This window comes from Giraffa tippelskirchi, chromosome 11 (genome assembly GCF_054371585.1).
Source record: "Giraffa tippelskirchi isolate mGirTip1 chromosome 11, T2T-mGirTip1v1.2.pri, whole genome shotgun sequence".
NCBI lineage: Eukaryota > Metazoa > Chordata > Mammalia > Artiodactyla > Giraffidae > Giraffa > Giraffa tippelskirchi.
In genome coordinates this window covers 136,224,831-136,250,496 of record NC_137285.1, presented here as the reverse complement: position 1 = coordinate 136,250,496, position 25,666 = coordinate 136,224,831, and the positions used below count along the sequence as shown (strand labels likewise).

The 25,666-nt window shown below is 46.4% G+C and overlaps 1 protein-coding gene and 2 long non-coding RNA genes across 47 annotated transcripts in view; 1 reads left to right on the top strand and 2 right to left on the bottom strand.

The window, feature by feature from the left end:
- Positions 1-25,666, bottom strand: part of CD44 (CD44 molecule (IN blood group)) — an 88,075-nt gene that overhangs the window by 54,486 nt on the left and 7,923 nt on the right. The window lies entirely within an intron of this gene.
- LOC145526841 (uncharacterized) overlaps positions 15,813-25,666 on the top strand; it is a 37,874-nt gene continuing 28,020 nt past the window's right edge. Inside the window, exons 1-3 of one of the 2 annotated variants that reach the window (XR_014069228.1) lie at positions 15,813-19,034; positions 19,659-19,871; positions 24,955-25,187. This is a non-coding gene — a long non-coding RNA (uncharacterized LOC145526841). The remainder of the gene's footprint in view (positions 19,035-19,658; positions 19,872-24,954; positions 25,188-25,666) is intronic. The other variant, XR_014069229.1, reaches the window with a different exon arrangement.
- LOC145526840 (uncharacterized) lies at positions 15,925-24,954 on the bottom strand. The gene is made up of 2 exons (XR_014069227.1): positions 20,217-24,954; positions 15,925-16,951 (listed from the first exon to the last, which is right to left on the bottom strand). It is a non-coding gene; the product is annotated as an uncharacterized LOC145526840 (long non-coding RNA).

The window sequence follows — 25,666 nt, the reverse complement described above, 5'->3', positions numbered from 1 at the left end:
GAGCCAGAAATACCCCCAAGTTTTAAGTTAGAGCAAGGCTGAGGCATGAGTAGCCACAGACCACAGATCACAGGACAGCCACCCGTGAGCATGGCAATGGCCACACTGCCAACACCTGTAGAGAGGCAGGACTCCCCAGATATCTGGGTATCACTCTGAAACACAGAGATCTCTGTGATCCAGGAGCTGCCATGACTCAAGGGCCTAATAGTAAATGGCCAAATGCATCTCTTCAACAAGCCCGTCTAGCTGGACATGAATCAAGAATGCTTTCCACTGGGCCCTCTAATCTCCAATAAATCATGAAATAAAAGAGTGATCCCATCTTCCTCCCTCTGAGAGATCTGATGGGCAACATTAATGGTTGGAGGCCACTTCCAGATTCAGGGTGGTGTTTTTCTGGAGGGAGAGTGTTTGTTATGATGGGGTTGCCAGGAGGACAGAGGAGTCATGGGCCTGGCACCCAGGGATCTCACTGCCCATGTGGGAAGAGCTCTATCAGTGGCCTCTCGGGAAGACCACCAAAAACGTGCTCACCAAGAGACCTGTGTAATCCACTCTCTGGCACCAACTCACATTGAAGCCTTGTAGTTCCACTTAGAGGAGATATACCCAAGATATACCCTGGCTTCAAGTCCTGACATTGTTACTAGCTCTGGGTTACACAGATAGATAGTTCCTTAACCTCTCTGACACTCAGCCTTCTCCTTGATGGGATGACAATGCCATCAGGGTTTGTGGGACAGTGAAATGAGACAAAGCATGTCAAACACTCTATATGATGTTTGGCACTTAATTAGAGCCAATGGGTGTTTTATACTCATTAGGTGGGTGATCTACTTCAGCTAAATTAATTCTCACAAAAGTGCTATGGAATAGGCACTACTGCCAAGCCCATTCTAGAGAGAAAGAAACTGAGGTACAAACAGATTAAATATTGTGTCCAAAGTCACCCAAGTAGGAGAGTCAGGGCTCCAACTCCTGTGCTATGCTGCCAATTCCGCGGGGTTCTAGGTAAATTTGTTTTTGGATAAAACAAAGCTGACCCATAACACCATTAATCTTGCCTATATTTTTCACTAAGACTCACATCAAGAAAAATAGATCTTTCTAGTAAAATCACCCCAGCACATTTCAAAATCTTGCCTAGGGCCTGAGATGAGTAGCTTCTTGGTTTGTTCCAGTCGCTTCACAAGTGGAAGAAAATCACAGCCTCTTCTGAGAGTACCACACTGTGTAATCTTTACCCAACTTGCCATTGTCTGATGGTCTCCAGACTTTCCTAGGAGGTGAGTAGCATGGGGAAGGGGATGCCACACAGCTGACTAGTAGGGCTGAGGGACAAGAAGTTTTCATGAGCAGGTCTTCAGGGGTCTATAAATCTGTGAAATTACTTACATGCAAGATTCTGTGTGTATGTACGTATCTATGTATCTGTATGCATGTGCATGCAAGTGTGTACACGTGTGTAGATGTTTCGCTGAGGACAGCATCCCTGGGTTTCCATTAGCTTCTCAAAGATGTCTATGACAGAAAAAGGTAAAGAATTATAAGAAATTATTATCTTTAAAGTGAAAGTGTTAGTCACTCAGTCGTGTCCGACTCTTTGCGACTCCATGGACGATAGCCCACTAAGCTTCTCTTTCCATGGGATTCTCCAGGCAAGAATACTGGAGTGGGTTGCCTTGCACTCCCCCAGGGGATCTTCCTTTAAGGTTTCCTCATTAATTAGAAATTCCAGGATTCTAGAATTTTGGAACTTCCTTGTGGGCTTCCTGAGAGCAGTGACTGCGACTCTCCCCAGAACCTTGCGCAGTACCACAGAGGTAGGCACACGTGGACCAAATCAATGAAGGAAGGAAATGCTCCCCACTTCCCCAGGGCAAACAGACTGTGTGAGGTACAAACAAACACGCCTCAGGTCCACTCCCTGCATCGTGTCTAAAAGAATCAGCAGCTGGCCCTGGCTGAGAATCCCCCAGTGGATACGTCAAATGTCTTGAAGCGTTTGCTTCTGAGAACTTTTGCTGTTTTCCCTGAAAGCAAACGTTGCAGAGACCAACTTTCAGCTCTGTAACCAGTGTTGTCTGTCTGGACTTCACAGTTGTCCTCTCCAAGATGAGCACGGCCTTTCCACAGCCTGTCATAGGGCCCCTTCTGAGGCCGGATCTCCTGAGAGCGGACGCACGTGGTGTACCCCACGCAGACCCCAGGAGACCATCTGCAGTCACGCTGTGCCCAGAGACTCCATTTCCGAGCCAGACTTCTCCAGATGGCCCCCCCCCGCCCCAAGTGAATTAGTGTGTTTTCCAACTGGCGCCACCTAGATGGGCCTGGCCCCTTCTGTCACCTCCTCAGAAAGGGTGAGGCAGCATTAAGGCAGAATGAGGTTTTTTTCCTGATTTGGTCCCACCAGAGTAGGCTGTGAGTCTCGGGAAGTTGATCTTCTTGAAGACCGGGAGAAGGCCAGTTTCTGCGACTGAGTGACTCGTGCACTTTCCACGGCCATGATAATAACTGCAAACGTTCATCCAGCACCTAACTGGACCCATATGAGGTTTTTAATATTTTACACCAAAAAATTCATTTAATTCTCACAGCAGTGGTGGTACATGGCAGGCACTTTTATTATCCCCATTTGATACAGAAGGTAACTGATTCTTTGAGAAGACAGGAATGACCTGAGCCAGGGGCTAGCAGACCAGATTTCTAACTGGCCAATCTGGCTGATCACACTGCAGTGTTAAGTGGCACCTCGTGCATGGGACAGATGCTAAGCTACAGGAAATCCTCTTCTTCTCCACGTGATTTTTAAGTTGCAGAGAGGTGAGAATTAAAAGAGGGCTCTGCAGAGAGGAATCTGAGCTTATTAAATATTAATAAGCTCAAGTATGATTTTAAGATCACAGGTCTCTTGATTCTGGACCAAAGTCTTAAAAGGGTAGGGCCCTTCTCCTATGAGTTTGGGAAGACGTCAGTGGGAAAATCTGCACTAGTGGAATTTACACCCTTCTCCCCGAGGCAAAGCGGCCAAGGAGGTCCCCGTGTGTGCTGACTTTCCCCAACAGGAGGCTGGCTTCCTCTTTCTCATGCTACCTGTCCTCTTCCTGTTCCCGTCATCCCCTTGAAGATCAAAGACTCCAACCCCAGCTGCAGCCTCAGGCCTTTTCTGCCCTTTACAGTCTGAGGACTCTGGCGGAGGTCAGGCAGGGCAGGGTGAAGACAGGTTGGCCTAGGACTGTGATGCCAGACCATAGGCTGTCCCTGTGACATTTTGAGATGTCTGATGACCAGCCTACGAATTTCAACAGACCAGGCCATTTCAGCTGGGGCATGACACTCCATTCAGTCCATCTAGCTCCTGGAGTCAATCACATGCAAGCCAAAAGCGCCTGTGGGTTCTCCACATTTTTCACCTTTATACTGTTTATCATGAGTTAGCCAGGATCCTCTTCCTATCTTCTGATTTGCTGAGCTCATGTCTGGAAAAGGTTGTGCAACTCACAAATCTAATGGAACTGATTCTGATCAGAACTAGGGAGAGAAAAGGTCAATTTTTTTTTAAAGCACTGTTGCTAATTGGATCACCGGTGTTTAAAGCCAGGCAGGATAACAGGGAGCAGCTAACCAAATTCTCATGAGACACAAGGGAAAACAAAAATCCACAATGACTGAGCATGGCCCCCCAGCCAGCTGTGAGAGGAGCAGGACCTCCAGGGTCCATAATTGCTAGATTCCTGACCTTCTGTCCAGCGCTCTGACTACTGAACTTGCTTTTATAAGAGGCCTGAGCAAGCCATTCCAATAAAGCCACAGTCCACAGTCTTAATGGGACATGAAGAAACCATTCTATTCTTCATTGTGATTGTTTAATGCCTTCAAAGCCCAGAAGTTTCCATCCAGGAGTGTTCCTGGCAATTATAGCCCCTGCTGCCACCCAGGTCTGCCAGTCCAGAAGGCTGGCAGCATTTCTGCTGCCCCACATCTCTCGCCCCCATCCCCTGATGGCCATGTGATGGGCGCCTGATGAAAGGGTCTATTGTTCAGCATCCCCTTCTGAACCAGGCCAAAATCACGCTCAGTGGCCGAATCGCCTTTGGCTGCCCCGGGCAGACCATGAGTCTTGAGTGACTCAGTCTCTCCCGGAATTGCCCTGGAGGCGGGTGAGGGTTTAATGAGCAGAGAAAATACTCATACACCATCATCCCCAGAGAATTTCCTCCAGAATGTGTCCTGGGTGGCTTTCAACTGAGCTATTCATCTCTTGGCACTCTGAAGGGAAATGCACCCCAATTTCTTGGCGCCCGGCTCTATCCCCTGGCCTCTCAGCCTCTTGTCCAAGGAGCCTGTCATGGCAGCCAACACTGAACCAACAAGGACCTATCACATCCGCTCTGTCAGAGGAGAGTCCAAGGGCTCTCAGCCACTACCCTGACCCTTCAGTCTAGGCCTCCAAAGGACCAACCCCATGAAGCTATTAGCTTGTTTGTACAGAGTCTAAAGAAAGAGCCCCCACCCCTGCCTCCTGGTGGAAGGATGGGAACTGCGGGAGAGGAGAGGGTGGGAAGGTCTGTTTAGGCCCCCACTCCTGATCCTGGATCCAACAGTCTTTCTGGCCAAGGAGAGTGTGTCCCAGAACTGTCACCTCAGTACCCAGTTCTGCGAGGCTAAGTGGGTTTTGATGAGCGAGTCTCTGGGAAGACAGCTGAGAGAGAGAAACCACAGGGTGTACCCCTACCTGTTGCCATGGCGACCAGAAAATGCTCGGCTCTGGGCCTGAGACCTTTGTTTTCTTCTGTTTTCTTCTTTTTTGGATCATATCTGTTTAACAGACTGACTAACACAAACCCAGGATGTGGTTAAAAACAAATGAAAAAGTATCTCAGGAGCCCACATGGGGTTTTTCCTGTTGCAAGTAGAAAAAAAAAAGAGGTCTTACTTTGTTTCATAGCTATATATACTTTGGGGGGGGCCTAGTTACAGTTACATCACGTATCTAGCTCAGGTACAGCTCTGGCTCAGGTCTGGAGACGGATCTTTGAGGAGCTGGCTGGTTTTATTTTGAGAGGAGTATTTCACAAGGGGCTTCCCTGGTAGCTCAGCTGGTGAAGAATCCGCCTACAATGCAGGAGACCCCGGTTTGATTCCTGGGTCGGGAAGATCCCCTGGAGAAGGGCTGGGCTATCCACTCCAGTATTCTTGGGCTTCCCTGATGGCTCACACAATCAAGAATAGCCTGCAGTATGGGAGACCTGGGTTCAATCCCTTGGGTTGGGAAGATCCCCTGGAGGAAGTCATGTCAACCCGTGCCAGTATTCTTGCCTGGAGAACCCCATGGACAGATGTGCCTGGCGGGATTCAGTCCATGGGGCTGCAAAGAGCCAGACACGACTGAGCGGCTGAGCACAGCACAGCATAGGACAGCATGCTTCACGAGAGCTGAGGTGGGCTGAGACGTTCACTCACAGATAATAGCTGCTCTTCGGGGTGGTTAGTGAGTCACTGACACGCAGATGACCCGTAGGGCCCCATCTGGGAGAAAGGCGAAGGGGTTCTAGCCTAAATCTTGTTCATTGTGAGCTGTGTGACCTCGAACAAATCACTCTCAATCTCTGGTTCACGCCTAAACTTCCTGCCTCCCAGGATGAAGGGAGGAGTTAGGAAATGCTTGAGCTAGTAGGATAAAGCAGGGAGGAGCCAGATGCACACATGGGGTGGTATGAACATCTCAGAACATCTCAAAAGTCTAATATTGATTAAGATGCATATAGGCTCCAACCCCAGCAGAACAGGTGGATCAAAGCACAAGCAGGTGTCAGTAATATCACTATGGTGGGGTCTTTCCATCTCCAATTATGAAGCATTTCCACATCCAAAAGCAGCCCTGTGAGGCCCATTGGTACTATGGCCCCATTTTACAGATGAAGAAACTAAGGAGCAAGAGATTCAGAGACTCCTAAGTCTTACAGAATTTGAATAAAACCCAGACCTCAACTCAGATTTTCAAGGTATTCTGATTTTCCCCATTATCCATGGTTCTGCCCTTTCCATCTTGGGTGTCAGCCAGAGAAGGAGAAAAGTGGCAGCATTCAGACAGAAGGGTGATGGTTTTCATACTTTACCTCCCCTTCTCCTCCCAATGATGTCTTAGGCAGAACCACAATATTTAAGAATGGAGGAAAGCAGAGCTGCTTCCGTGGGAGCTGGCGTGAGGGTGAAGGGGCAGACCCAAGACCCTGGATCCAACAGTGACTCATTCTTGCCCAGCCCCCACCCCACCCCACCCTCCACAATGCTTTAAGAAGCTGCATGGAACACTCAGGAAACCATTGCAGTAGGGGCCCATAATAGCAATGATAACCACTGCTTGGCAAAGAATGCTATGTGCCAGGGGCTCCAAAGCATCCTAAGAGGGTTAGTCACCCCCTAGAGGAGCCCGGTAGGCTGCAGTCCATGGGGTCGCTAAGAGTCAGACACGACTGAGCGACTTCACTTTCACTTTTCACTTTCATGCATTGGAGAAGGAAATGGCAACCCACTCCAGTGTTTTTGCCTGGAGAATCCTAGGACAGGGGAGCCTCGTGGGCTTCCGTCTATGGGGTCGCACAGAGTCAGACACGACGGAAGTGACTTAGCAGCAGCATGACAGCTGTGAAAGCAGAGGGTCAGAGTGCTAAGTCATTAGTACAAGGCTCTGCAGCTCAAAGACTGCAGCCCAAGTGAAATGCATTGTATAAAATGCTTTATAAGTGATCCAAGCTTAGTAATTAAAAAAAAAATGCTCTCATCAGTCTCAAGAATAAAAATGCCTTGCAATGTAAAGTTCTCCTTAAAGAGTGGCCCTGGTTCACCCTGTGGAGAAAAGATAGCTAAGTCTGCCTTTCCAAATCTAATCTACCGTGATGGGAGCTGATCAGCAAAGGACTCAAGAGGACTGACAGATCTAGAAACTGAGGTGAAGCTGCTGTCCTCCAAGGTAGAGCCATCCAGGGTGAGGGGAACAGAAGGCCAGTACCAGTTCCCACAGAGCCCAGCAAGACTGCCCAGTCTGGGGTATCTCCAACTTGGATTTGAATTCCTTGACCATATCTCTTCCAGCATCCTTTCAAGGGATGAAGAAAAGACTCTGGAATCTATGGAGCTGCTTTTCGGTGTCGGACATTAATCTAGGTACGGTAACAGTGTCCTACCATGGGATCCCCAGGCAGCTTTGAGAGGTCAAATCATCAACTCCATTTTGCAGATGAAACAAGTGAGGTTCAGAGCACAACTGACTCAACATTCGACTGTGACAGTGGCATGGTCACAAGTCAAACACTGGAATTATACCTGGTCTCTGACATGAGTTAGTTTAGATGTTTACCAAAGCCATGCTCCTCTGCTTGGGGCACAGAGACTCTCACACTGGGGGCTGGAAATGCAAGGACCCTGTTGGGTGTGGCTGGGACAGGTCCTACTGCTGGACCTCTGGCTGGGCTCCTCTGCCATATTACCATGAATGGAGCACCTACTGTATGCTAAGTGCTTCACACTGATTGTCTCATTTAATTCCTACAACAAATGTATGATATAAGGACTATTATCTATATCAGACCTTATTACAGATAAGAAAACTACAGTTGAGAGAGGTTAAGAAACTTGTTCTTTTCCTATTCATTTATTTATATAATTAAATGTAAGTTGTCTCTATAAATTAATTATGTCAAATTAAACATTTAATTAATTGGCATTTTAATATTTAATTGTTGACATTTCACCTGTTTTTCTTATTTCTGAATTTTGGTACTTGGAATACAGACTCTTATGATATCTAAAAAGAAGAAAATAATTTGTCCAAGTTTGCACTGTTATGAGTCAGGCAGCCTGGCACCTTTACATGGATTGAGATGGAACAAGAACCAGGTTGCTCCTTTCCTCTTCAAATACAACAGCATTGAACTGATGCAGCTACAAAAGCATGTATTGATAACAACAAGTATTAAAGTGACCAAGGAGAATTTTAGATTTCCACTGATTTTGAATTAGGAGGGCTTGGAAATCATCAGGTCGTGTTTTTGTGACTCAGCCATTCTCTCTTCTCATAGATTATGTTTCTCTCTCTCTCCCTCTGTCAGATGCTAAAGTGAAGAGCGGTGTGTTTGTACCCATGTGAATCAGTCTCCTTTGCAGTTCAAGAACCTGACCATTATTCATTCTCCAGATGCTTTTGGAATATTACTCAGCCATAAAAAGGAACAAAATTGAGTCCTTTGTAGAGGTGGATGGACCTAGAATCTGTCACACAGAGTGAAGTAAGTCAGAAAGATAAAAACAAATATCATATATTAATACATACATATGGGATCTAAAAAAATGGTACAGATGAACTTATTTGCAGGGCAGGAATGGAGACACAGGCATAGAGAATGGACATATGGACACAGAGGAGAAGGGAAGGGTAGGATAAATTGAGAGATTAGAATTGACATATATACACTACAATGTGTAAAATAAATAGCTATTGGGAAGCTGCTATATAACACAAGGAGCTCAGCTCTGTGCTCCGTGATGACCTAGATGGTTGGGATTGGGGGCGGAATGGGTAGAGGGAAGTCCAAGAGGGAGGGAATATATGTATACATGTAACTGATTCACTTAGTTGTACAACAGAAACTAACACAACATTGTAAAGAAATTACACTGCAATCAAAAAAAAAAAGTATGAGAAAAAGAATTTACCAAAAAAAAAAAAAGATTAATACAAATGTTTCAAAACAGAAACTCTACAAAGGGAGACGCTGGATCATGGGGTTATTTTTAAAAATCTGGGCCAGAAGATTTCTAGGATCAGTACAGTTCCAATTGCTCTGTGAGCTAAGAGCTTGTAATTCATACCTCTTCCTGAGCTTTCAATCTCTGAAATCTCATCTGTAACCACAGATGCCAGATGCAAATGCCAGGCTCCTGAGAACTCATTCCTGACAAGCTTTTAAATCCGACTCAAGCCACAGAGTTTGGACCAAAATCTTTACCATTTCATGTGTAGCTGGAGTGGGCCAAACGTAACTTCCCACTCCTAAGGAACATGGTTCACACAAAAAAGCCAGGAGGCTTGGAAATAGAGAAGGTTACAAATGACCCTTCTGCCAAGCTGTCAAAGAAAATAAGATCTGGATTTTCCTTCAAATAAATGGTCATTGGACACGGAAAGAGACCACACCTGGGTGAAGGCCTAAACTCCTTTCACCAAAGACATTTGAGGGGCATTCTAGAAGCACTAGGATGAGGATGACAAGAACTCGTCCTATCAAATCTGTGCCTCTCAGGTGACTATTGGTCTCCCTAGGGCATGGTGCAAGGCATACATTCAAAGCACCTTCTAGAAGATATGATCTTGGGAGCTGAGGACACACAAGGTCCCTGCCCTGAAAGAGCTTATGCTCTAGTGTAGGGAAACAAGATAGTCCTATAGGGAAATGCTTAGAATATAAATAAGGCAGTTTGGGGTAGTGATAGTACTACACAAAAATGAAAGATAAACAGGGTGCCTCTTCTGGCAGTCTGTGTGGTCTGAGGCTCACTCTTCTATGAAGCTGTTGGGTATATTTTCCTTATTTATTATGGGGCTCTTGGTGAGATCAGATACCTGACAAAAGAAAATACCTATACACAAACAGTGAGAGATTAAATCATATTTGGAATTCATCTTTGCCTTCCAGGGTCCATGACGAGATGTCCCTAGAATGTGGACTTAGGATAAACACGGGAGACTTGGAAAGCAAAGACCAAGGCAACTGAATGAGCCAGCTTTGGTGTCCACTTGAGCCATAAGCTGGGTACAGAGTTGATGGAAGTGGGCTACAGACACCCATTCTGGGTCTTTGCCTGAACTTGAAAGAGGCAAATCAGAGCGACAGAGCAGCCCATCAGACTGCAACTGTGATAAGTTCACGCACCAGCCCTGAAGGCTTACAAGGATATCCCAGCACCTTCAGCCTCTCGGAGTTTGCAGTTACTAACGTGATGGAGGAATCACCCCCACGGTACTGTAAGATGGTACAGCAGCCAAGCTCATAGTCTTTCACATTAGAGACTTGGGTCCAAAGCCCAGCTTGGGGTCCTGTGGAATGTTAGGCACACCATGTTTTCTTAATCCTTCAGCCTCATTTCTTCCTTAGTAAGGAAAAGGCAGTAACTCCCTCATGGGATGCTTTTAAGTGTAAATGAAGACATCCACCTGAAACAGGTAGCAAAGGACCTGATGCTTAGTAAAGTGGCTGGGATTTGATTAATATTAGACAATCATCTCAAAGATTAAAGTGTATTTAAGGCTAAGAGCCTCCTGCTCTGACAATTCTTGATAAACTGGCCAGCCATTCACTGTATCACTGGTAACAGCCACTCAAGACTCCCAGTTAGGAGTCAGGAGCCTAATTATTCAGATACACGAGCCCCCACTCTATACAATATGTACAATTGACAGATAGGAAGGAAAGAAAGAAGGAAGAGGGAAAGACAGAAAGGAAGGAAGGAAGGAAGAAATCAGATAGATGAATGGAGAGATGGATAGACAGACACTATTTATCAAACACTATTCTTGGAAGAAGTCTGCCTCAAGTGATACTAACCCATAGTCTCAAAATGGGTTCCATTGGGACCATTCCTTGTTCATCTTTATATCCGTGATGTCTGATTCATAGTATGGTGCCCAATAGATGTTTCTTTAGTTTTGTGGGAAATGCATTAGAGTCCAGTGACCTGGGATCTCGAGTTTGACTTGTTACTAATAAGCCATCAGTACTCATCAGTAAGGCTTCAGTTTCTTTATCAGACCCAGGAAGAAGTTGGCTTTGGTAGTCTCTAGGTCCCTTGGCCAACCTAACGCTCTGCCTTTAGCAGGACAGGTCTGTGTTTCTTTTAAACTTGTTCTAAACCCGAGTGGCTCCCTCTTGCCTGCAGGGTTGTGGCGTTTCCCTCTGGAACCAAGGTGGCGGTGGTGTGATGGCTGGTGTGATGGCTGGTGTGATGGCTGCGTCAAGCAGGCTGGGGCAGCCAACAAAAAGAAATAATAGACAAAACAAGAGTGTTACCAGCATCCTGCTCTCTGCTTACACCAACTAAACGCCTCTTCCAGCCCCCATCGAAGTCGGAGGCAGAGAATGGTTTCAATTAAGAAAAGCACAGCAGGATCGCGGATTCCCTCAGAGAGACTACTCCTAAATTATTACAAACAGCCCCAGCGCTCCCTGTAGCAAATTTCAGCATCGCGGGCCAACTCCGACCATTCTTTAGTTGTGAGACAATCCTGCAGTGAGGTGCTTTTGAGCCAATCCCACCCGCACCGCTGGAAGTCGAGACGCCCACTCTCAATTGACTCCTGATCTCTGGTGGTCTCGGAGGTCCCTCTGCCAGTGCAGAGAGCAAAGGGTGGGGGGGTGGGGTGGTTCGCTCCATCTGTTTTCCCAAAGATGACTCTCAGTAGTACTAAATTGTTTCAAGACCATTCATTTTCAAGGAGCCAGAAAAACCCAGATTCTCAGGAAAAGGAGACGCCTTGAAGCTTTAAGGCCTCCAGTTCTGGAGATTGGGAGGACAGGATGGGCCCCGTAAGACTGAGTGGGGACACTGGTGTGGTATTAGAGGGAGAGGACTGAATTCCAGCCCCGCCACACGAGAGCAGAGCCTTCTTGGGCAGGTGGCTTCAATTTTACGAGTCTCAGTTTCTCAGCCTATAAAATGGCTCTGAGGAAATGCAGTCATTCATTTATTGAATGGACATTTGCTGCAAACCTCAAAGAGAGGTTTATGGGAGTTAGATAATAAACTCACGGGAAAGCATCAGCGTTGAGTTTGGTTCATACCAAGTGTTCAGTAAATGCCAATCTTTTTTCTTCTCCCACAGGAAGATTAAAAAAAACACCCTGGATGAGCAGCCCCAGCTCTCCCAGATGCCAAGGGGACACCTGGGTTCTGATTTATAACATATTTACCCTGCGAACAATTGTTTGTGTTTTGATAGTCTTGTTTCAGCCCAAACAGCAGTCTGCAACCACACTCTTAAGAAACTAAAAGCAAAATGAGAACCTGACACAAAGGCGAACACTCCTATTAAAAGATGCAGGCGTTTTAGTCACTTCTGAGGTGCAGCTGGGAGGGGCCGGATCTTCCTTTCTTTAGAGGCGAACAGAACTAAGCAGTTAAAGGTAATTAAAGGTATTTGGGGGAGATAAGAGGACTGAACTCCCCAATATGATTGAGGGGTGGGCACTTGATGTATTCAAAAGCTGGTCCCCCAGCCCCAACCCCTCCACAACCAGGAAATTCCAAGCCTGGGCTTCTGGGGAAGAACTGGACCCTGGGGAACTTCAAAATTCCCAGAATGAGAAGGAAGCTACTGCATTAAATTGCCCCTACGGGCCTTTCTACACTCTGAGACCAGGAAACAGCACTGCAAAGGAGCACTTCTCCCCAAGAGGGAGGGAAATACCATCTCCTCCTCCAGCCTCATGCCAACTGTCTGCACAGAAGGCAGGAAGAGGCAGATCCTGCTGAGACAAGCAGCCTTGGAGACTGCCTGTCATTGAGCAAGTAAAGACAGGCCTGGAGCGCACTGGCTGCCTTGCTTTCACCAGCTTCTGCAACAGCCAAGCTTCCCGGAACATCCCCGGCTGCCGCATCTGCCCGGCAACAGTTGTTCCAGTAAGCATGTCGGTGTCAGCTCAGGCACTTTGGTGTCCCCTCCCCACCAAATTAAATGAGACCTTACTGGCTAATATTTTGCCCAGAAATGGAATGAACATCTTCCAAAGGCAGCTGGAAGCATTTCTCAAGCGCAGCAGGAACAAAATTTGGGCTGAATGAGGAAGGGAGAGGTCCCGGGTCTAATACTACAGTGATGACACTGAGGATGCTTGCTCCCTGTCAGTTACTCCACACACGATCTGGTAGTCCTTACACAACCCTGCGCCTAGGTATTATTACTCTGCCTTAAAGATAAGAAAATTGAGGTTCAGAGTGTTGGCCAATTGCCACGTAATTGATGAGGGGCAGGACTCAAACCCAGGGTTCTGGGTGGCTTAGCGGTCAAGATTCCGCCTGCAGTGCAGGAGCCACAGAAGACTCAGGTTCGATCCCTGGGTTGGGAAGATCCCCTGGAAGAGGGCACAGCAACCCACTCCAGTATTCTCACCTGGAGAATCCCATCAACAGAGAAGCCTGCTAGGCTACAGTCCATAGGGTCGCAAAGAGTCGGACACAACTGAAGCGACTTGGCAAGCATGCACGACTCAAACCCAGATTTAACTCCAGGCCCCACAGTGTTTTCTGAGAGCCTGGGATACCAGACTCATACCCCACTCGTGAATCCCTGACCTCGGTGCTTAGCCCAGAGGCTGAACTAACATAGTCAGTCCTACTAACTACAAGGATGATGAGTAAACATTCTCTAATGTACCCTTTAGAAGAAGACAGAAAACCTGACTTTGAGAGACTATTTCCTGATGGCCTATTTGAAGAGATGCCTGTTTCTAAATGTCTTCCAGAGGGTCTGGAAAGCTCATTTGGAGAAGAAACCGAATGAGTTTCCCAAAGGTTTTAACAATGCAAACAATGCAGAATACAGAAGTAGCTGTTGACTTTAGCCTTCCGGGCTACAAATAACAGGAAGCTCAAACAGATAATAGGGTACCTTTCCTCCACCCTGAGAAACAGTCCTTAAGGAAGGCCAGAGATTATCTGATGATGTTTGTCTGAAAGGAAACAGAGCTGACCCAAACAAGTTTCAAAAGAGAGCCATGGGGAGCCCCACCCTCAGTCCCCAGTAAGAAGCATCTAGAATATCCAAGGCTTGCCTCCCCAAACCTTGCTCCATCTCCTCTCTCCCTCAGCAGAACATGTTTCCTCCTTGTCTTTCACAGCCATCCTGAACATTGCACATATTCAGCCTCTGTTTGGTGCCTTTGCAGGAAACCATGGAAGAGACTCTATCTAGGTGATGACAGCCAAGAGGAATGGACACTGGGGTGGTGCACAGTCACAAAGGGAGGAGAAAAGATGTGGTCAGTTTGCTGACCCTCATTTGCTTTCTAAGCAAATTTGTCTTTTACTCCAACAAATAGACAGATAGATAGATGATACATACGTGGATGGATAGGTACATAGACCAACAGATAGATATAGATGATAGACATATATGATAGATACGTGGATGGACGAACAGACAGATGTATAATAGATACATGGATACATACATACGTAAAGTTGTTTTTTTTTAACTGAATTTGGACATCACAGACTGAATCCACCAGGGTAAGCCACAACCTCACAAATCCAACCAAATAGTAAAGTAGATACAGGCTTTCAGAAAAGAGAAGACCAATTCCAAGTCTATTCATTCAACAAGGTTTTATCCAGTGCCCCCAGGGGCAATGTGCTAGGCACTGAGACCAGGGCATTGAAAAAGGTCAGCAAGGTCATTGCCCCGATGTAGACTATGGTCCAGGGAAGAAGACAAACACTCAACAAGGCAACCACACAGCACAATAAATGTTGTAACAGAAGTGCAAGGTGCTGAACGCTTAGTTTAAAGGGAAGCCTTTCCTCCCCAAGGCCTCTGCTGTCCTCAAGAGATACCTCCCCGAGGCATTGTCATTTCAGCTGAGAACTGAAGGATAGACAGGGAACTAGCAGGCCAGGCTCAGCAGGCCTCGCAGTCAGGAAATTCATCTCAGAATAAAGTGTAAATCATTTCAGTTTGATAGAATCCATTTCCTCTAGCTCTTTCATCATTAGATTTTGAGAAGCAAGGCCCCCTTCCTGTGTCAGAAACCATCACATTCTTGAGGTCCACATTAAACATCCCCTGGGTTTCTCTTCCCTGGATTCAGTCCTTATAAATGTTTTAATGATACTTAAGTGATAAAAAGGAATGGAAAACAAATATAAAAATTCTGAGTTTCCCTCCATGCTGTTAGATTCATGAGCCCACTGCACGGAGGCAGGACACTGGCCCAGAAAACCCACCTGTCCATCTTTGGACTTATCAAAATGTTAATATGTTGGGCCCTTGAGCTTTGGACTCAGAGAAACTATTAATATTTGGAAGGAGTTTTTCTGCTTATGAAAGAGCAATTATTCATACAAAATTCAATAGTCAATTTAGATTCCCTGAAGCAAGTCTGATCCATGGGGAGTCAACACAGTGTGGCTGCAGAAACATTAACTCTGAGAGGGGAGAAGTTAGGGTTCAAATCCTGAATCTGCATTAATTCTGTGATCCTGGGAAAGTCGTTAAACGTCTCTCCTCTACAGGAGTGTAATAATGCTAACCGGGAAGTTGATGTGAGTGCTGGATTAGATAATGGAGCTGAACACACTTCACACACATTAAAACACTCCAGGAGTGTAGTTTTTGAAAAGGGAAGCCGGCCTTCTCCCTTGGGGTTCATCATTTCATAATTTACAGGAAGAGATGCTCTTCCAAGGTCGCAGTAATTCTTTTTAAATGGATCACTACAGACTTGTGGTCCTCAGCAAAGTGCAGCTCCAGCAGCGCTGAGATGAGCTGCAATGATGAGTTTCTAATAATAAAGTGCTCAAGTGTGCAAAAGATGGACTATCTTTTGTAAATTATAACAGATTTAAGGTTATTCCCGATATGCTTTTACTGGAGAGAGAAAAAGATAAAGTTAAAGCTATCGTGATTGAGTATAAACCCAGACCATCCAAGCCTCCAACTGCAGAGTGCCCCCCATGTGAACTCTTGTCAGTGAGGTGTGTCTTCCCGGGAGAAGCGTGAGGGTGTGACTTAGAAAACACAAGAACTTGCCTTTTTTTTTTTTTGCCTACATAGAATTGCAAATCAAACTCTACCAGTCGTGTGTCGACTCCCTTAGAGCCTTATTGATTATAAGAGACATTGTTACCAATGCAATAAAATTCTTTTAATTGAAAGTGCTGCTGGGAACAGGAGGCCACCAACTCCTAACTCATTTGGGTGGATCCTGACTGGTCTAAGTCGAGCACTGTGGTCAGAGTTCTCCTTGCCAGTGATCGGGTTAGTGCAGGTCTCCCAAGGAATGGCACCCCATTCTGCCAATGAGAAGAAAAGCGAAGTCGCTCAGTCATGTCTGACTCTTTGCGACACCATGGACTGTAGCCCACCAGGCTTCTCCATCCATGGGATTTTCCAAGCAAGAACACTGGAGTGGGTTGCCATTTCCTTCTCCAAGGGAAGTCAATTAAGGACTTCTGGAAAAGCCATCCTTCCATTTTTTTAGAAGAGATATTTATGAATAAGTATTCCTTCTTCTGGTGGTAGACACTGCTTTTTGTTTTGTTTTTCCATAGGATGCCTGGAACTGTGAGAGTCAATTTGGGACCATGAAGGAGGCTAAACTATAGGAAGACACAATGAGGGGCAGAGTGGAAAGCTGGAAGAAAACTGGATCTTTGATAACATCATTGAGCTCCTGGAATCATCCTGTTTCCATACTTCTTGCTGTGCTAGATAACAATTTTTGAGGGCTGATTATTCTGTTACTTACAGTGATACCAGCTGACATGCACTGATGTGGGTATACCAAGAAATACGTGACAGATAACAATTACATGGGCTGACACATCATGGCTTGATGCATAGATGGGCTGTGGCTTTTGTTCAATTATGACAGCTATAACTCCATCCTTATCTCTCCAACCCAAGAAAGCACATTTGAACAAAAGGAAAAGGATGCCATCATCATCACTGGGAGGGGGAATAACCTCAATCTGTTCTTGTTTAGAAGACACAGTTGTTTATAACTGACCATCTGGATGGCTGGTGCCTATATTCTGCTAATTGATAAATACTATTAGCATTGTGCATGTGTGTGTGCACATGTCCGACCCTTTGCAACCCCATGGACTGTAGCCTTCCAGACTCTGCTGTCCATGGAATTTTCCAGGCAAGAATACTGGAATGGGTTGCAATTTCCTACTCCAGGGGATCTTCCTGACCTATGGATCCAACCTGCGTCTCCTGCATTGTCAAGCAGATTCTTTATCACTGTGCCACCTGGGAAGCCCAGCCTGTGCTTTTATCTGAAAGCATTCTAAGTGATGCTTTGTGGGGGTTTTTTTTGTTTTTGCTTTTTCCTTACCACATCTATCTCACCCTTCCGATAGAGTCCACTCTGGTCATCTCCAAGTATTTACCACCAACAAAAGATAAAAAAGTGAGGCCCCTGTAGTCAAATAGTTGGACATCTGAATCCTAGGGCTCTTGCCTGCTCCTCCTGCCTGGACCCAGCTGATGCACCTGCATGGCTGCTGGAAGACATCCTACAAACCAACCCCTAAGTACACATCAATCAGACCCTGGCCTCAAACTCCTGCTACCAAAGTGTTCAAAACAAGACCAAGAAACTTCCAATAAAATGGACCAAATTTGACCCTAAACCAAGGCTTAATGCTCAAGATACCTATGTAAATTATGAATTTTTCTCCCATGGGAAAATGATACTTTTTGTTTCTCAGAGTTTGGGTTCCTTCATTTCCCCAACATGTGCTTCTAAAAGTTTGAGTCAACTTGGAGGTTCTCATGGTTCTCTTCCCACCCCTGTCTATTGCAGGGCAGGTAGGACAAACCTATTGCTTTCAGAATTTTGAGGAATAAAACTTTCTTTTTTGGCCCTCTTATTCAGAGGACCCCGTGTGAGGCAGCCAGAACAGGAGCTGTCATGGCTAGAGTTGTGATGAGGAGCTCTGACCCCACCTACCAAACTGTACGCTGGACTTGAGAGCTGGTGGGATTGAGAAGTCCAACAGGTAGCTCCACCCCCTACATGGGGCTTTAGGGATCCTGCAAACACAGTCAGCGCTATTCATTGAGAAGTCTTCTCTGATGCTCCAATTCAGGCGCGGTCTCCCTGTTACATGCTCTCACAAGCTCCTGTACTTTTCCTTCTGAGCTCTGACCACAAGTGTAATTAAACAAGGGTGTAATGAGTTGTTTACAGCGTCTTCCCAGCTCTAGCAGAAGTCCCATCACAGCAGAAACTGTGCCTCTCTTGTTTAAGGTTGTATTCCTAGTGCCTGGCAGAGTGCCTGGCATATATTGGTATTCAGTAAATGTATGTTGAATAAACAAATGCACCGTTTGAAAATCACTGACTGCTCAGAGAGGCTAGGTAAGAGCTAGGCCAGGTGAGGCTGGGCCTTTGGTTCATTGAGTCATAAAGGATCAAAACAAATACCAGGTATGCATGCACGAGGTGCTACACAGGAAACCAGACCCGAGAACAGCGAAGGCCCCAGCAGAGTATAAACACCTGCACTCTTTCCCATTGTGTCACACATGCACACACAAAACCCAAAACCCAGGACTATTTTCTCTTCCTCTCTGTCCCTTCAAATCTTCTAGCCCTGGTCAGCCATATGTCCTTCTGTTTAGTGCCCTTTCCTATCATCTCAAAGGATGAAATGGAAAGGGTACTGGATGGACGGTCAGAAACCAGAGTTTTGACTCTAACCAGTTGTGTGACCTTGGGCAAGTCATGTGCAGTCTTTGAGATGGCCTTCCCATAGTCATCCAAAAGAAAGAGGTGGACTCTCTAATTTCCAGCACCTTTCCCCATCCTGACACGCCATCATCATTGGCTTTGTGTCACCAGATCCTGAACACTTCTCACTTAGGGCCCTTTCTTCTCTTTTTCCTCTTTGGATCCATAATTCAGTGCTGCTATAGGATGCAGCTCAGCCTTGCACCTTCTAAGCCCGAGCAAAGCATCTGAAAACCCTCCCTCATTTGCCTCCAGCACTTTTACTGAGTCACTGCAGTAGGGGTATTGTGACACAACTTGGCAGGGCACCGCAATCCCCTGCAGGCTGGCTGCGTCTGCCCGCCTCCGGAAACGGCAGGATCAAGAACTTGAGCACATACCAAGGGCCCTAGATAAGCGCTGCCCTAGAGAGGAGGGCAGCACATAGGAGACGGGTGAGCATTCCGAAGACTACAATTTCAGTGACTGGGGTCAACCAGCAACAGGAGACAGAGATAGAAGGGAAAGTGACTTCAGGTAATAATAGAACCTTGTAGTTTCTACATCACATGTTTCTGCCTACCAGCACAAAACACTTTTACACCAGCAGGTAAAGGTGGAGAGGTCTAGGGGAGGCAGACAGATTATTACCCCCATGCCATTTCACACAGTGTACTGAAACATTAGACAGATAAAGCCAGCAGCCCAGGGTCACACAATTAGGCTTTGACACGGTGGGAATTAGAGCAGTGTCCTAATCTCACCCAGGGGCTATTTCCAGTAGACTCCTGATGGAGCCTTTGTTTATCCCTTGGTTCTACCTTATCTTACCTGCCCAGGCAGTGAGTTTGCTTTTTTCCCTTGGGGATGAACAGGGAGAAACTGGAGCGGCTCAGAGTGGGCTGACCAGCCTGAGTTTAGAATCCAGCCTTCTTGACTTGGATGCTCCAGCAGGGCCAGCCTGTGGAATGCTACTACTGTTTGTATCTGGGAGGCAAGGAAGAGCCCCCGTGGCAGCTGAGAATGCAGAGGCTCCAGGGCTGATAAAAGTTGTAATTAACATGCGCATACAACCCTTTCATCTTCAAAGGCTTTAACTAACATGAGTTAGCTATGCCTCCTATCATCCCCATGGCTGAGGAATCATTTTTGTCTTCTCAGTTTACAGATGAAGAAGTTGATGCGAGAAGCTACCCCTGGCCATGAGGTCTGGCCCTTGTTCAAACAGAGGAGATTTCTGGCTCCAAGCACCTTACTTCACTAGTGTTGATGGGAAAACAGAATGTGAATGAATCAGAAGAGAAGGCTCAGGGAACCAACTCTTCTGGGAAAGAGGCTGCATTTATACCATTCTGGAAGGAGACTGAGTCTATGGTATGGCTATTTAACCAGATTAAGTGGGCTAAAGTCCCAGCGTTACACACACTATCAGAAAGGTACACTAGAAAAGCCCGCTGCTCTATCGTGGTGATGTCTGTGTGATACAGAAGGGTCAAATCCTCCATATTGTGCCCATAACAGACATCATTAATTGACCACAGCACTCTCTGTGGGCTTCCCAGGTGGCACTAGTGGTAAAGAACCCACCTGTCAATGCAGGAGACATAAGAGATGTGGGTTCGATCTCTGTGCTGGGAAGGTAAAGAGTCTACCTGCAATGCAGGAGACCCAGGTTCAATCCCTGGTTCAGGAAGATCCCCTGGAGAAGGAAATGGCAACCCACTCCAGGATTCTTGCAGAGGAAATCCCATGGACAGGGGAGTCTGGCAGGCTACAGTCCATGGGGTCGCAAGAGTCGGGCACGACTTAGCAACTAAACCACCACCACCAATATTCTTGCCTGGAAAATTCCATGAAGAGAGGAGCCTGGTGGCCTGCAATCCATAAATTCCATGGTCAGAGGAGCCTGGTGGACTGCAGTCCATAGGGTTGCAAAGAGATTCGGACATGACTGAAGCGACTTAGCACGCACGCATGCAATCTTTGTGGCTGAGCAAAGGTTTGGCTTCTTAGCACAGCCTCTCAGGCAGCCTCAAGTAATCAGTGGGAAACAATATAGGAGCTGAAATCTGTTTGCTATTGCTGCCCTGCTGTAGAGCCTGTTTGCGATTCTCTTAAACTGCCAAAAGTTGCCAAAGTTTTTATCTCAACCAATGTTGGAGCTGACCTTTTTCTGAACTCTGTCTAGCACTGTCTAAAGAGGGTGTCATGAGAACTTCCAAGTCTCTGGAATGGAATCTCATAGATGGTGCCACTTGATCACTTGGAATCTGCCCAACATCACCCTTCACTGTTCTTCAACATGGTGTCTCTTAATTAAAGGGCATGGAGCCCCTTACTGACCCCAATCAAGTCATACTTATTTCCCCAACTTTAAACTTTCAGTTCATTCTTTACACTTCCCTAAGTCACTCTCCTTTCTCTGTTTATCTTCTTACTCACGGATGGCACCCCACTCCAGTACTCTTGCCTGGAAAACCCCATGGACGGAGGAGCTTGGCAGGCTGCAGTCCACGGGGTCACGAAGAGTCGGACATGACGGAGCGACTTCACTTTCACTTTTCACTTTCATGCATTGGAGAAGGAAATGGCAACCCACTCCAGTGTTCTTGCCTGGAGAATCCCAGGGACAGGGGAGCCTGGTGGGCTGCGGTCTATGGGGTCGCACAGAGTCGGACATGACTGAAGCGACTTAGCAGCAGCAGCGGCAGCAGCAGCAGCACACTCAATTCATCCTCAAATTTTTACTGCTTCCATGAAACCATCCTACACAACTGCCACACACAGAAATGTCTGCTCTCTTATATACTTTCTTCACTTGTTTAGTTCTTCTTTCACCAAACAGTAAATTCTCTGAGGACAGAAACTAGATCTGCTTCCCTCACTTCTTTCCACAAAGCCAATCACATAATAGTTGTTTAGTGCATCTATTGAATCAGTGGGTTTATCCCCATTTTACACCCAAAGAAACAGAGGCAACTAATAAAGGAAGAATCTTGCCCACAGTCATCCTGTAACTAAGATGGAAAAACATGCTGAGCCTCCGCTGGCCACATGTGGTTCTCACTTCTCCTAGAAGGCAGTGTCGGGGGATTGACTGGAGATACAGATGACTGGACCGTATCCAGCATTACCGAGAGCAATGCCAATGATAGGAGAACTGAATCCATTCAGAAGTATTTCAACTTCTGGTCAGTGGATTCTAGATGGATATGAAACAGGGCACACCCAGGATGCACTGTGATCTGACAAGGGTTTTCAGTGACCGATAGAAGATCAGAATCCCAACAGAGCATTTAGTCTCTGACCTACCACCTTGAAGTGAAGGGTTAGTCACTCAGTCATGTCTGACTCTTTGAGACCCCATAGACTGTAGCCTGCCAGGCTCCTCCATCCATTGAATTCTCCATGCAAGAATAGTGGCACGGGCTGCCATTTCCTTCTCTAGGGGATCTTCCCGACCCAGGGATTGAACCCGGGTCTCCTGCATTGCAGGCAGATTCTTTACCATCTGAGACACCAGGAAAACCCAACTTATCGCCTGAACAAACTCCTAAGTAATATAGTCTTTCTAACTTCCTTCCCCACTTCCTGCCCTCACTGAGCAGGAAGAGTTTCTCTGGTTCCACAGAAAAGAAATAAATATCTTAGTAGGAGTCTGGAAGTTTCTCCATAGAAGAAGCAACTCACCATCTCAAAAGACCACCTGTGCCACCTTGGTATATATTTATTTCTTTGTTTTGTTTTGAGATTCCTATGGCAATCCTAGTTCTTTTCCCTAGGATGATACAGCTCATCCTCTAAGCACTGCTTTGGCGGAATACTGTGGTTCATTTTGCAACCAACATGTTATAGGGATCCCTTGAGGAAAGTTGAGAAATCCAATGTGTTCATGGAGCTCTGAGAGTGAAGGACACGATCCTGTCTCTTCTTCAGGGGTTGACTTCTCTAGCCTCTTGAAGCAATGTTTGTTCAAAGAATATTGCATCTGGAAGTGAAGTGAAAGTCGCTCAGTCGTGTCTGACTCTTTGCAACCCCATGGACTATACAGTCCATGGAATTCTCTAGGCCAGAATACTGGAGTGGGTAGCGATTCCCTTCTCCAGGGAATCTTCCCAACCCAGGGATTGAACCCAGGCCTCCTGCATTGCAGGCAGGTTCTTTACCAGCTGAGCCACAAGGGAACCCCTATTGCATCTGGATCCTGTGGTTAATCCCAGGACTGGCTTTGGGCAGTTTTAGCTGTGGGACTGACACCTGTTGCTAAGTTCTCTGGCTTAGACTTCATCTGCTCACCCACAAGTGGTCAGAAGGATCTGGCGGAGTCCTCTGAGCAGAGCACCTTGGCCCAGGAGTCCATCCGGCCAACTGAAGTTTAGAGTGTAACTCGGTCCATATGCTTGTTGTTTCTAGTATGGATTAATAATTCACTTCTGATATTTCATACAAACCAAGCATCACTTTTGTGTGTCGGGGGGCAGTCGGAGGGGGGAGGGACTGCACTATAGTTGTGTTATTCTTTGCATTAACTTTTATGAGGATTAGGTGTTCACAGGCCTGCAGAATGGTGGGTTTACAGAATGTGAGGCTGGGAAAGGACTGCACAGATCAACTAGAATCCTGCTGTCTCATCTGACACATGGAAAACTGGAGGCAAATTGGAGTAAAATGATTGGCTCCGCGTCACACAGTGAATCAGTTACAGAGAGGTGCTAAAGAATTATAGTCATTTCTATTTCGAGGCGCCTTCTGTGGGCTAGATCCGAGCTCCAGACACTATGTGCTGAACATTGTTCTAGACACTTAATGTGTGCAACCACTGGGCTCATGGTGCTCTAACAGAGCCGGGAGGAGAATCAACCTGTTTCACAGCCCTTCCTCCTTCCACATAGCCCTCCTCCAAAGCCAATCTTCTCATTCCCATCCCACCACATGGAACAGCTGGTTCGGTATAGAACCATTGGAGGAAGAACTCCTCCCTTTTTTCCTTTTAACAGTGACCAAAAAGCCCACCTCTTTTCTCTGAGTATCACTGGAACATGATTTTGAGGCTTGGGTTCCATGTACATAAGGTCAGATTTGGCAGTGCTGGGGCTGAGAGGCAGACAGACCTCTAGGAAATTAAGATTCTTGGTCTACTAGAAAAAACCCAGTGAGCTCTAAACCTCTCCTGCCTTGCCTGATATGTCAAACTTGAAGAAAGACACTCTCAAATTAGAGAGAATGCATAGTAAAGTGATGTCAAGGAGATGTGAGGATCACTATAGGAAGCACAAGAAAAAAAACCACACAGGTTTCTATAGATCAGAAAGATTAAAAAAGATGAAAAAGATTAGCCAGAACCTATAAAAATCACAGATGGTAAATGATAAAGGTGGCTTTGCTAGCCAAATCTAGAACTTTCATTCATTCAGTCCAACATTTATTGAACAACTACTATAATTGAGAAACTGACAGATGGGAACCTCAAGGATACAAAATTGTACATAATGTACATAAAACATAAGCTTTACCCTAAGGCGCTTATCGACTCACCTGTGAAAGAGAACAGAGACCATAATATAGCTCGGCAGCATCCTTTGAATTTTTTAGACAGAAATACGCTTGTGGGGTTTTCATGAATTATCAGGGAGAAACAACTAGTAGACAAAAGGGCAAAGCAAAAGTCACTTGAGGAAGTCTAGAGCAAAGGTCTCCATCCCCCGGGCCATGGACCAGTTTCGGTCTGCAGCCTGTTAGGAACCGGGCTGCATAGCAGGAGGTGAGCAGTGGGTAAACCTGAAACCATCTCCCCACCCCGTCCATGGAAAAATTGTCGTCCGCGAGACTGGCTCCTGGTGCCAAAAAGGTTGGGGACTGCTGGTCTAGAGGGGTGAATCTGACCTCTAAGGTTGACCTTGGGAACATAACTAGTTCCATCACAGAGAATCCACTACAAAGATGAAGTTCTGGGCAGGAGATTTTTATGGCAGTATTACTTGTCTCTCGAAACTCTGCTTTATGTCCATGTGACCAGCTCTCTTGTGGGTACCTGTATTCTTGTCCTCCCCTTGTAGGGAAATGTGGCCCTGAAACTCACTGGTGGCTGAAGGGCTGACTCAGTGACATCAGCTGGTCTGCTACAGGCTATAAGATGATGCTCAGCTCTGTTGGAATCTGCTTCATGAGCTGGACACATGTAGCAATGGCAACATTTGTAACTGGCGCACAGTATTTACACCATTTAATACTTTTGGAGCCAGCACCCTGGCTAGAAATGATCTTTCAAGACAGAGGCAAGAGGCCAGGTCTGAGCTGCATGGAACTGTTCATTTCTCCCTGGCATCTCAAGTTCCATAACAGTGAACACTTGTGAAGAGGCCTTATCATCCCCACTTTAATATCTTGGTGGGTTCTCTTTGTGAGAGGAAGTAGAAGATGCTGCCTAGATCCACTACTGATGTGTGGTTTCTTCTAGAAGGCACTGCAGACCTACTCAAGTGCAGAAAGATGTACTGAAATTGAAACAGATGGGGCTCTGTGATGAGTTGCAGCTCCCAGGACAAAGGCCCAGCTGCCTACCTGCAGGTCGAGTCAGAGGTCTCCAGGGGCCTTTGCCTCCTCCCTTCCAGGAGGGCGCCCAGAAGAAATGCTACCTGCCCTCTCCCACGCAAAGGTCACCTGCTGGGACAAACGGCAGCCAAGCCACAGGTTTGCACTGGAGCTGGGAAGAAGGGAATAAGTAAATGTCTAGTTTGGGCCCGATTCCACGTGCCCAGGGTGAGCATGGCCTGCTGCTTGACGCTCTTCGCTCTCAGAGTCTATCCTTCTGTCTCCAATTCTAGCTGGTAGAGAGAAGGTCCTGGCATTAAGGACCCTTAAGCTGAGGGCAAACATTTTTACTGCTGTTCGACTGGCTCCTTTCCCAACTTTATCTTGTCATGAGCCAAGGTCCCAGATGATGGAGCCACCAGGCAGCAACCTTCCCCACCATCCAGGGGACAAGTACTGAAGTAATACTGAACAAATGACTCAATTCATCACCCCCTTGAATTCTACTCCTTCCTTAACTCCCCCCACTCCACATCCTGTATGGAAGTAAGCAGGACTTCTGTCCAGGAACCAGAGTGACTGAGCTGCACAGAGTAGGAATGGGAAGATATTTCCATGACAACTTCTTTCTCCTTCAT